This window comes from Macrosteles quadrilineatus, unplaced genomic scaffold, assembly GCF_028750875.1.
Source record: "Macrosteles quadrilineatus isolate MER2022 unplaced genomic scaffold, UCM_ALF_1.0 Scaffold_3__2_contigs__length_128488019, whole genome shotgun sequence".
Classification (NCBI taxonomy): domain Eukaryota; kingdom Metazoa; phylum Arthropoda; class Insecta; order Hemiptera; family Cicadellidae; genus Macrosteles; species Macrosteles quadrilineatus.
Genome location: NW_026542596.1, coordinates 17,252,962 through 17,265,611, shown reverse-complemented (window position 1 = coordinate 17,265,611; position 12,650 = coordinate 17,252,962). Strand labels below are relative to the sequence as shown.

The window sequence follows — 12,650 nt, the reverse complement described above, 5'->3', positions numbered from 1 at the left end:
TTAGTGCTGCACCCTGTTGGTAATCTTTGTAACTTTAATGCTATTGCACATCATAGAACAGAACCAACTTGTTTAATTAAAACAGCTGATAAGATTAATTAATTCCATTTAAATATGAGTACTCATAAGGTTAACATGGGAAACTCCAGAGCCACTGGGGCGGAGCCCGAGAGTCCGATCAGAATAAAAATAGTTTTCCTATTTAATGCCTAAAGAATCAGTTTACCAAATTTCAGCCTCCTAGGTAAATGGGAAGTGGGAGAATTAGTGATGAGTGAGTGAGTGAGTCAGTCAGTCAGTCAGTCAGTTAGTCAGTGAGGGCTTTGCCTTTTATATATATAGATAGATTATGTTGCACATTGCAACGTGCTTGCAATAATTATACAGGTAGTAATAACAATGTTTTATATTTGAAATATGAATATAATTAATAATAAATAAAATTAAAAGTATTTTCTCCCACTGGTAGCTATGGACCACCAGTTCTGGTTACGATAATGATAATTCCCTGTAGTGGGAGGGAAACGCCACCGTGCGTCGTCCTTACTCGATATAATGGGGGTGAAAAGCGCCGATTTACCCATCCGGTTGTGGCGCGGGGATTTCTGAAGCGTCCGTCCGGGTGAACCACCATTTTGAGGGTGTCCGCGTCAAACACGTCCGGGCTAAACACGGAGCCGTTTCTACGCCCAGCCGTTCCCTCAAATTAGCTGTGACAAAGAAAAACAGTTTCAAATTAATATTATTTATTCACAAACAATTAATTATACGTTTGCTGCCTTTAGGCTTTATCTACAGGGTTGGGCAAATGTATGGATACCCCTTGTTAACTTTTTAATGGGTGACACCAGGAAAACTAAACCCCACATGCCTTCATAAAAAATAAAACTGCACTTTTTAAACGGTATCCCAATTTTTCCTTGGACCCCAAAATGGGGTATTTTGGGGGTAGCTTCAAAGTTTTAAATGTAAAGCCCCATCGAGTGACATCTCATTTTAAAGGCCTTTATTAAAGCAGAATATCAGCGAAAATTAGAGGTCTCTCTCTCAACCCGGTACGACATGGCAGTCATTTTAAATTTTCATCAGCCTGAGAGAACCCACTTAAATGTAGGCATCAATATCCCATATTAACTTTTTAGCGGGTTATACCAAGAAAACTAAACTCCGCATACCTTCATAAGAAACAAAAATGCACTTTTTGGTCGGTATCACAGTTTTGCCCGGGACCCGGAAATGGGGTATTTTGGGGGCAGCTCAACAATTTTAAATATAAAGCCCCATCAAGTGACACCTCATTTTAAAGGCCTTTATTAAAGAAGAATATCAGCGATAACTAGAGGTCTCTATCTCATCCCAGTACGACTTGGCGGTCATTTTAAATTTCCATAAGCCTGAGAGAAACTTTTAATGAGGGTAAATTGTACGATGAATTTCAAATGACCGCCATGTCGTACTGGGTTGAGATAGAGACCTCTAGTTTTCGCTGATATTCTTCTTCAATAAAGGCCTTTAACATGAGGTGTCACTCGATGAGGTTTACATTTAAAATTTTGAAGCTACCCCCAAAATACACCATTTTGGGGTCCCAGGAAAAATTGGGATACCGTCCAAAAAGTGCAGTTTTATTTTTTATGAAGGTATGTGGAGTTTAGTTTTCCTGGTGTCACCCATTAAAAAGTTAACTAGGGGTATCCACACATTTGCCCAACCCTGTATATTCTGTGGTTCAACCAATGTAGTGATTCGAATAATTTATTGAGAATAACATCAACAAAGGAAAACAAAGGCTAACAACAAACTGTTTTTACACAAAAGATATGGCGTACAGTGATCTATTCTGACACACATATAATATAGGTATTTCTTGGTTTGTTTTAAATATTAGAATAATTTTTTTTATATTATTGAGCTTTTTAGGGACTTATGGCCCTACAAGCCACTAGTTTGGGTTAAAATACGTACAAAGTCTCGAAATTCACGACCATGACGTGTCCCTAGGGTACATTTTCCAACTTTCACGCTGTTTTTAGACTAATTATTCATGCCGAAATATATAAAGCCATATTTGTATGTCATCAATAGTTATTAAACTTACAAAAAATTTTTGACTATTATCATCACTGGTTTTGAATTGTCTATTTATGTGCACTTTTTGTATTTTTTTTTTGTTCTTCACTTTATGTATTAATATTGTATTATTTTTCATTACAGCTGTTTTGGGTTTATACCTGTAGCTATTGTAAATTGTGTATAAATAAATAAATAAATAAAAAAGGAGCATATTATAATTTTATTGTCATTGCAAACTGACTACCATGACAAAATAAGTCTGTCCCTCGATTTGGCGTCACGACCATTTGGGAAAAATTTGCAACTTTGGAGCACGACAGTGGCAAGGTTGGCGTCGATTGCGTCAGTTAGTTTTAGAGACTAGTTCGGAGTGTACGTCAAGTTTGTTGTGCCGGTCGTTTTGTGTTGAAAGAAGTAGTTACAAGATAAATAAAGGTAAGTTTGTGTTTTTTGTAATTTTGGTGTGTCCATGACCGTACGTAGTCATTTGATGAAGTAGACGTGGTTTTAATTTTTGTTGATATGATATTTCAATTGCTACATTAACCTAGAAGTCCACTTTGTATCCTCGAACATGAGGTGCAGGGCTACCGCCAGAACAGAGCCAAATAACACGTAATATCACGACCAAAGTTTCACGACCATCGCAGGTTTTTTCATCCAGCCTTATGGATTATACTGTGTTTGGTCGTGACAATAACTATCATTGTAAATTATCATTGTAAGTATCATTGTAAATTGAACAGTTTAGTTCAATTGAAACACATGTTTTTATTATAACTAACAGTATAATTGAAGGATTGTTTAGAAAGATTTAGATTATTCTAGACAATTCACGACCGTACCGCTTGTCCCTGACCATCACGTTAACAATTTCTATCATAAAAATGTAAAAAAAATTAAATATCAACATATTTCAATGATTTATACACAAAAGAAGCACACCTCTATAAAAACATAACGATTTTTCAGGTATGAGGTAAGTGTTTTCGGAGTTATACAAACTTAAAAGATTTTATTGGCATTTATCTACTTTTTTAGTTTTTTTTAAATTTTTCTAGAAAGACCAAAATATACCAAAAGCTTAGTGAGCTGTTTATTGTATAATGGCCATGAAAGTAAATTCATTTATAGCAAAACATAGTTATAAAAATAATATTAACTATTTTTAATATTCAGTTTTATGTCCGTGATGGTCGTGACAAAATTTCGTGTTTTTCCATCAAAGATGCTCGATTTATAAAAAAATCACCAAAGATATCGCGTTACCATGGACATTTTATGAAACTTTCAATGTCAATGAAATAAAAAAAAAATAAAAAAAAGTTTCAAAAAACGGAACAAAAAATTTTAAAAGTGCTCTTCCTGAAAACGTATGTTTTTAAATTTTCACTCTATTACATAAACTACATATTTGGTACTTTTATATTACTAGTTTTGTAGTAGGTTAAGTATAATAGACTATGTTTAGTATTATCGATTGTTTATACAAGAAGTATATAATCAATGGTCCTACACTCAATGAGAGAGTCAGTGTACTGTCGTATCTCTTCGATCCTTTAACAAGAAAACAGCTGGTTAAATACACAACTGTGGAGTGGAGTGGTCAGCAGGAGCAGACAGATAATTTGGTGCAATACAATAACCATAACCAATAAGAATAAATTAATTTGTTTCTGTTCCGACTGATAGTGTTTTGGTATTGAATTTTGATGACTAGGGAATTTTTTGAGACATTTATGTCATGTCTGTAATGAAGAATCGTCCGTCACAACCTTCTACTTCTACATGACTTTGCTTTTGTTATGTACAAAGATTTTTTGTCTTTAGAATAACAAATTTTTGGACTGGAAGACTAAAATCTACTGTCTAGTGATTGATTTGATAGTGTCACAAAAGTGCGGTGAAATTTAAGTTACTTTCTACTATTTTTACATTCAAATTTATTATTGTTCATAGTTTTGAAGCCTAACGCAAGATATTTTAATCAGAGATATTTTTTTTGTGATATGTTAATCATAATTTTGTTTTTATTTCAATAATATAGGCTTATTCTTCAAGATATTAAATGGTTGTTGACTTTTGAAAATCAAACTTAGCCTAACTTTCCAATGTAAGTACGGTACGGTATATTAGGGTTAAGTGGGGTAACTTAAGTACCTACCTATAACCACGGCTTAGGCCTATCACTCAACAGAAGATAGCCTACATGTTTACCTAAATTCTATAATTTCTTGTTCTTTGGACCTGGTTTTGTAATATTTAGCTATAAGAAGCCTATGGTTAGACCAAAATATTCTTTCCTTATACATATCAAAAACAAAATTTATGCCTATTTCTATTAGTAGTAAAAACACAGATTATAATTTACAAAACCTAACAATTCATTCTTGTAGTGATTTCCTTAACTTGTCTTGTAATTGCGAAGCTATTGAAGAGGTAGCTTCTTATAAATACTTGGGTGTAATTTTTGACCGTCGGCTGAAGTGGGCTGAACATATTCAAAGTGTAAGGAGTAAGGTCAGGAAATACATGTTTGCCTTTCGACAAATGAATGGAGTTCTAACCTTAAAAGAAATTAAAATTGCCTACTTTTCTTACGTCCAATCTTTGCTTTCATTTGGGATTATAGCCTGGGGAGGGATGTTTTAAAAGTTTGCCCGAACCTCTAAATATTGCTCATAGGTCACTTTTAAAAGATTGGTTTTGGTAAATCTAAACGATTTCCGTCTGACGCCCTATTTAAGGAAACATCAATTCTTACAGTTCGCAAACTAACTTATATATCAAATGTTTACTTATTAACATTTTCAAGAATTGCACTAGAATATTTAATGAAACCTTACATTCTCATAACACCAGATACTCATCTCAAGTCCACATTACTACACTTCAGGTATACAACACTTTTTCAATAACAAATTCTTTTTATATATCTCACATAGTTTTTCAAAATTTTTGTAAATACTATTCTGAATTAAATTTATTTGACGCCACATCTATTGTCTCTTTTAAACGTCTTGTTAAAGAATGGCTACTTAATTTAAATACGGACGAGGCTGATTTTATTATTACTTCATCTTACCGGCACGACGGAATCGGCCCGCGACCCTGGACTTGACCATTGACTTGACTTTGACCTCGACATTGACAGCACACCCTAGCCGCTCTCTCTCCGACGCTTCTATTGTTGGATGATAATTGCATGTTCTTTTTGTTGTAGAGTACTGTTCACTTATTACATTACTATTTCTTAACTGCTGAAAGTCATTTAAATATACTTTTCACTCATACAAAATAATAAAACTAAATTGCACCACTTAACTTCATTCAATCTTTATAGCAACTTAGCAGACGCACAGGCACAGCCTATGTCTGCTAATTCCAGGACTAATTAGATAGGAACAACCTTTGACACATGTATCCTAGTTAATTAGTTTAGTTTTACATAAAACCCTTTTTTTTCTTTTGTACATTTGGTTGTGTAATTTTATATACTATGTGGTGGAATAAATTCATAATTCATTCATTAATTCATTCATTCATTCATTCTATTAAAATGTGGAAACGATAAGTTCTAGACTGGCAAAAAAATGCTTATACATATTCAACTGGGGTAACTTAAGTACCTACCTATAACCACGGCTTATCACTCAACAGAAGATAGCCTACATGTTTACCTAAATTCTATAATTTCTTGTTCTTTGGACCTGGTTTTGTAATATTTAGCTATAAGAAGCCTATGGTTAGACCAAAATATTCTTTCCTTATACATATCAAAAACAAAATTTATGCCTATTTCTATTGGTAGTAAAAACACAGATTATAATTTACAAAACCTAACAATTCATTCTTGTAGTGATTTCCTTAACTTGTCTTGTAATTGCGAAGCTATTGAAGAGGTAGCTTCATATAAATACTTGGGTGTAATTTTTGACCGTCGGCTGAAGTGGGCTGAACATATTCAAAGTGTAAGGAGTAAGGTCAGGAAATACATGTTTGCCTTTCGACAAATGAATGGAGTTCTAACCTTAAAAGAAATTAAAATTGCCTACTTTTCTTACGTCCAATCTTTGCTTTCATTTGGGATTATAGCCTGGGGGGGGATGTTTTAAAAGTTTGCCCGAACCTCTAAATATTGCTCATAGGTCACTTTTAAAAGATTGGTTTTGGTAAATCTAAACGATTTCCGTCTGACGCCCTATTTAAGGAAACATCAATTCTTACAGTTCGCAAACTAACTTATATATCAAATGTTTACTTATTAACATTTTCAAGAATTGCACTAGAATATTTAATGAAACCTTACATTCTCATAACACCAGATACTCATCTCAAGTCCACATTACTACAGGTATACAACACTTTTTCAATAACAAATTCTTTTTATATATCTCACATAGTTTTTCAAAATTTTTGTAAATACTATTCTGAATTAAATTTATTTGACGCCACATCTATTGTCTCTTTTAAACGTCTTGTTAAAGAATGGCTACTTAATTTAAATACGGACGAGGCTGATTTTATTATTACTTCATCTTAGACTGGCAAAAAAATGCTTATACATATTTCAACTGTTTACGCCAAAGCCAATGTCAAACCTTATCAATTTTAAATCTCTTTATTTGTTAAATAAATCTGAAATTTCAACATATTTTTGAATGTTGATTCAGAATATAACGTCAAATCGAGAATTCTTATGCTCTAAGTTCAAAGACACCCGTGAACTTCCCACTCACTTCACTTGCCCATGAACTTTTGAAGGTGGGGCAGGTAAAACTTTTCTTGTGTGGCAAATGTAGCCAAGAGGGTCATTCTTGCCTCGCATAGGCCAAGTAGTTTATTTATTTAATTCTCATTTTTCTGTTACTTTTGTCTATTTAGTTTGGGTCCTATGACTAAAATCAAACCTCAATCCCATAGTCCGAACATGCTGGTTTCCAAACTCATTAGTTGATCCTGCCCTGCATTTTCAAGCCAAATTTTATCTAAATCGGACAAAAATTAGCCTACTCAAGTTATCGCGTTCATTGAGTGGCCTATATTTTGTATAGGCCCTAGGCCTACCTATAAGTTTAAGTTAAATATACTTATGCAAATGTTAAGTAGAGGCCTACCTACTTACAATGGTAAAAAAATATAATTTTTACCTATATTAAAAAAAGTCTATTAACTTGAAATTAAACTGGCTACTGTCCTGGATTCTTCACAAGGTCGTGTTAACAACCTGATGTAGTGGAATGAAAATGCTGACACCTTGCAGAGATTCAGCACTTAGGATCGTGTGTCATGCCTCCAAGCGGTCCGCTGACAGTGATATTTGCTTGCAACAGAAAACCAAACAATACAACTGAATTAGTGTACTACCTACATATAAAACAATAAAACTAGGTGGCGTTCGCAGATGCATCCACAAAATTGAGCGGAGTCATCAAGGGTTCATATTATATTGTTTTTGTCATACTGCAGTAAAAACAGTCGTCATTGATGCATGCGTTGCGGGTCTAAAGTAGCTTTTTTACTCTTTAGGGAATAAAATTCGTATTTAGCCTCTAAGGAGTAAAACTCAGCTGTTGTCAACTCAGTTGTAAATTTCTATTGTAAACGATTGAATACGTATCGAAATATGTAACGATTCGTGCTTCATAATCATTTTAACCTACAGTCTACAGTCTCTTCCCATAGCATTTTAGCATTGCAGATACATTAATCCATTCCCACACTCAACACTGCCCACCTTTACTACTTCCTTCACCACCCCCTACAGGCGGGGACACACTTGTCATACACCCTTACAATCCGACTCCGATCATACTGTGGTATGACTGTCGGAGAGGGGAATGGTACTTAACTTTGAACGCGGGTGTTTACACCTCTCCGACACGCGTCACGTCATACTCCGATCCTTGTTGTTTCTTTAAAATCACATTTATTCTTAAGGTTTTTAAGAATAATGGTTTAAGATCTGTATATGACGATGCTTGATGTGAAATCTGTGCGTGCATACCTTCCATTTGAGACCTCAATCATGAAAATCGGACGGGTAGAAGAGCCAAACGAACTCGAGAGAGAAAAACCAAAGTGTTTAATTTATAAAATGGGCCCTTCCACCTAACTTTCCAGCCATGCAGAATGGACCCAAATTCTCCGTTTTCTACTGCCCTCCAGAGATGTCTGACTTAAGTTTTTGAACATGTTTATCACCTTCTGCACGTAGTTTACAAATCAGACTGTTGATCGACCCAGAGGAGGAAATCGGAGATGGGTCGTAAGCGTATATGACATGTGTGCTCACCCCCTCCGATCCCGCACCGATCCTTATGGAATCCCGAAAATCGGATCGTAGTAGGATTGGAAGGGTGTATGACGAGTGTGTCCCCGCCTTACGTCGTGGACCTGTTTCCCTCTCTTCCCATAGCATTTTAGGATTGCAGATACATTAATGTAATTGCCAAAGACAGTTCCCACACTCTGCACTGCAAGCCTTACTACTTCCTTCACCATTTCCTACGTCATAGACCTGTTTCCTTCCCTTCTCATAGCATCATTTAAGTATTAGATACATTTTATTTATCTAACTGCCGAAACGGTTCCCTCACTCTGCACTGCCAGCCTTTACTACTTCCTTCACCACTTCCTACGTCGTGGGGCCTGTTTCCTTCCCTTCTCATAGCATTTTAGGATTGAAGATACATTAATCTAACTGCCACAGACGGTTCTCACAATATGTTCATACTTAACTACTTCCTAAGCCACTTCCTACATCGTGGACCTGTTTTCATCACTTTCCATAGCATTTTAGTATTTTAGATACGTTAATCTAATTGCCACAAACATTGCCCACACTCCGCACTGCTAGCCTTTACTACTTCTTTCACCATTTTCTATGTCGTGGGCATGCTTCCATCCCTTCTGATAGCATTTCAGCATTGCAGATACATTAATCTAACTGCTACAAACGGTTTCCAGTTCCCAAACTCCACACTGCTCACCTTACTACTTTCTTTACCTCTTCTTACGTCGCAGACCTGTTTCACTCTCTTCCCATAGAATTTTAAGATTGTAGATACCAAGATACCTTAATCTAATCGTCATAAACAGTTCCCACACTCCGAAAAACTCGCCTTTACTACTTCATTCATCTCTTCCTACGTCACGGACCTGTTTACCTCCCTTCCCTTAGCATTATTGGATTGCAAATAACTTAATCTATTGCTCTTAAACAGATCCCACTCTCCAGACTGCTCACCTTTACGACTTCCTTCACCACTTTCTACGTCACGGACCTCAAGCTAGTGTCGTCATTTGGTTATATTTATGATCCATACCACCGTTTATGTTCTAATATCTGTGGAATAATGCTATCAGCTATTTATTTATCTACTGCATTCAAAAGTCAACAGCTGATCATACGTCTTTGTTTGTGTGTCAAATACTGCTTCCATAAGGATTACATTGAAACTTTGAGACCCAGTGGGGCGGATTCCTGAGAAACTTTTTTAACGCCATATAGATGTTGGCACTCACCAATATGGTCTTTATCACCATGCAAAATTTGAAAACGATTGATTCAGCCGTTTAGGAGGAGTTTGCGTATTACGAAATGCATAAAAGTCGACGTATAAGAGCTTCGCTCAATAATATTAAATATTTTACCCTACCTACAGTTTTTGCATGCTGAATCCTAAAATAAAATCAGATTTGTTGTAAAGACTCCAAAGTGGCTGCAAAACGAAGTTAAAAATTACGAATTTAAAATCCATTGAGCATTAGGCATGGTAGGCCTAATATGGTGCTTTGGACAAGTCCGTATGTCTTGTTGGACTGTGGATAGCTAACAGCGGGTAAAAAACGGATTTCATGCACAATGGAATCGATTCATTTGCAATGAATCGTTGTGAACGATTCGTTTGGAGGCTAGGCCTAATCAGTTCTTATTTTAGGTATGTGGAACCATTTTAGGTGTGTGTTGTTATGGAAGAAAGGTCGAGTTCATTATAAAAAAATTGTGTTAATGATTTAAGAATTATCGTACACAGTTGTTTTACTCATGTTTTTCTCAAATATTTGAGAAGGCAATTGAATACAGTTAACAAATTATATTGAAAATAATAATACATATCACAATTTGAATTTAGAAAAGGACTTAAAACTTAATACCCGAAAATCAATAGCCAATGATGACAAATGGTTGGCGGTAATGACATAGCGGGGTATGGATTGGGGCGACAAACCAAAGGGGCGTTGGATGGGTCGCAGATGGTACGATATTTTAATGGAAAAGATACCCTAAGTTAGTCAAAATTGGAGTTGTACAAAAAGAACAACTTTGGTTTTCTTCCTATTTAAGTTTAATTAATCAATATCAGAGAACTAAAATCATAAACAAATTGTCAACATTTAAATTCATCCTGGAATTAAGTGCAACGTGGAGAGCAACAGGGGTCAATGTTGGGTCCCTCTTTGTTTTTTATCTATGTCAATGATCTGCCAAACATAACAAAAATGAAACTTTTAATAGCCTATGCAGATGACACAATGCTTTTGTTTAAGAGGACCCACTATTAAATAAATAAATTAAAATGTCTTTATTAGCCACTGTTTCTCTGATATATATAAGTTTTTCAGAACTTTTTTCATCAAACTACTGTACCTACTTACAACTAAACATTAATGGGTGGCGTCGTCCTGTAATCCAGCTACTAGGAGGTTACGAATTGTGGATATTATTAGGCATGCACTGTGGATGTGATACTCCCTGGTGTGGATTAACGTCCGCACAAGTGAGTACTACAACTGTCCGCAGTACTATCCTGCAAATTAGACCAATTCGTATATATAGCCTATCAAGGCAAAAATGTGGTTCGGATTCCACTATAAAAACTTTAGGTCCCTTAGTTGCCATTAGCCATTGTATGGGCTATTAAACAGCTGTGTAAGCAATAAGTCGGCCTTAGTCACTAACAAGACTACAAGATCGCGCCACTCATCCAACACTCATCTCCATTCATACTTGGCTTAAAATACCTACTTTGTATGGTCGCCATTTCATTGAAAAGTATTAAAAAGTATTAAAAGTATTTCTCATCATTAACATACCGTACGGTAACTCATCTGGTTCTGGGGTAACTCTCCTCATACAAAAAAGATTTTTAAATTACAAAAAAAACACAAATTATTGGCAAAGTTCTTCCTACTAGAACCCCTCGTCAGAAACTGTTTCAAAATTTTAAAATTCTAACTTTTTATGATCACTATAAGGAATAGCATGTTGGGTTCATAAAAACCTGTCTACTTTTAGGGAGACCCAAACTAAACATAATTAGGCCTACAATACCAGAAATAAAAATATTATCAGACCTGTAGCTCACAATTTACAAATATTCCAGCCTAATATATGCCTAATACATGCCTAATATCTATTATATTATTAAAGTGATACAATCAAATTTTATGTAAACGGTTAAGGCCATTTACCAAATAAAAATATAGGCATATGGCATATTAAAATGAAGCTTAGAGTGTATAGATTTGCCGAAAAGTATTGATATGGACAAACTCCTTGAGGGCTCTGCCCCACAGGCTGATTTCCAAAGGGCTACGCCTTGCATGTTTTGGAAGTTAACGTTATTTGATTAATTTAGTAAACAACAGCTGGTCAATGCAATTGACAATATAGTTTGTTTGTTTACATTTTTGTTTACTTATTTTATTATTTACTTTCATGTTCTTAAAAGAGGTGCGGTGAATGGATAGAGAAGCTTTTTCTAGCTGTTTGATAAAAGTGAGTGATTAAAAGTGTTCTAAACACAATGAATATGAGATTAACAAACCATGTATGTTGTTCGTTCCAAGAGGTTGTCACCGATCATTAACAGTCACCATTTCATTGAAAAGTATTGTATTAAAGTATTAAAGACGTCGTGAAAGAGAGCGGCGAGTTCAGGTACAACCGTACCCACCTCGGCCACCTTAGGACGTAAGGTATGAAGGTTCCACTGCTTTTAACATCCTTTCAGATGACAATTTCTCGAACTTGGGCCCTTTAAATAACATATCAAATCGAAGTTGATTAAATTAATTTAATGGTGGCTTCTGTACACCCGTGAATTCGCAGGTAGAACCTCTTGTATATACATACATTGGTTCAAAAATCTTAATTGATCTGGAAAATCCTTTATAAGTTTAGACTTTCTTAAAAAAAAAAAAAAAAAAAAAAACGGTCAAGACTAGACCTTCTTTTATTGGCAGATTTTTTGGAGACTGCTTGGAAGACTGCTAGAATTAGTATGAATTCCTAGTTTAGGCTTTATCTATATTCTGTGGTTCAACCTATGTAGTGATTCGAATAATTTATTGAGAATAACATCAACAAAGGAAAAGAAAGGCTAACAACAAACTGTTTTTTACACAAAAGATATGGCGTACAGTGATCTATTCTGACACATAGATAATATATTTCTTGGTTTGTTTAAATATTAGAATAATTTGTTTTATATTATTGAGCTTTTTAGGGACTTATGGCCCTACAAGCCACTAGTTTGGGTTTAAAATACGTACATAGTGGCGTCCCCATC

The 12,650-nt window shown here is 35.1% G+C and overlaps 1 protein-coding gene across 2 annotated transcripts in view; it reads left to right on the top strand.

Moving 5' to 3' along the window:
* Positions 1-2,482: 2,482 nt before the first annotated feature.
* Positions 2,483-12,650, top strand: part of LOC128988643 (ATP-binding cassette sub-family B member 6-like) — a 33,093-nt gene continuing 22,925 nt past the window's right edge. The window contains exon 1 of one of the 2 annotated variants that reach the window (XM_054410127.1): positions 2,483-2,508. The gene's annotated coding sequence lies outside the window, so the exon portion shown is untranslated. Of the gene's footprint in view, positions 2,509-3,728; positions 4,187-12,650 lie in introns of those variants that run through there. The other variant, XM_054410126.1, reaches the window with a different exon arrangement.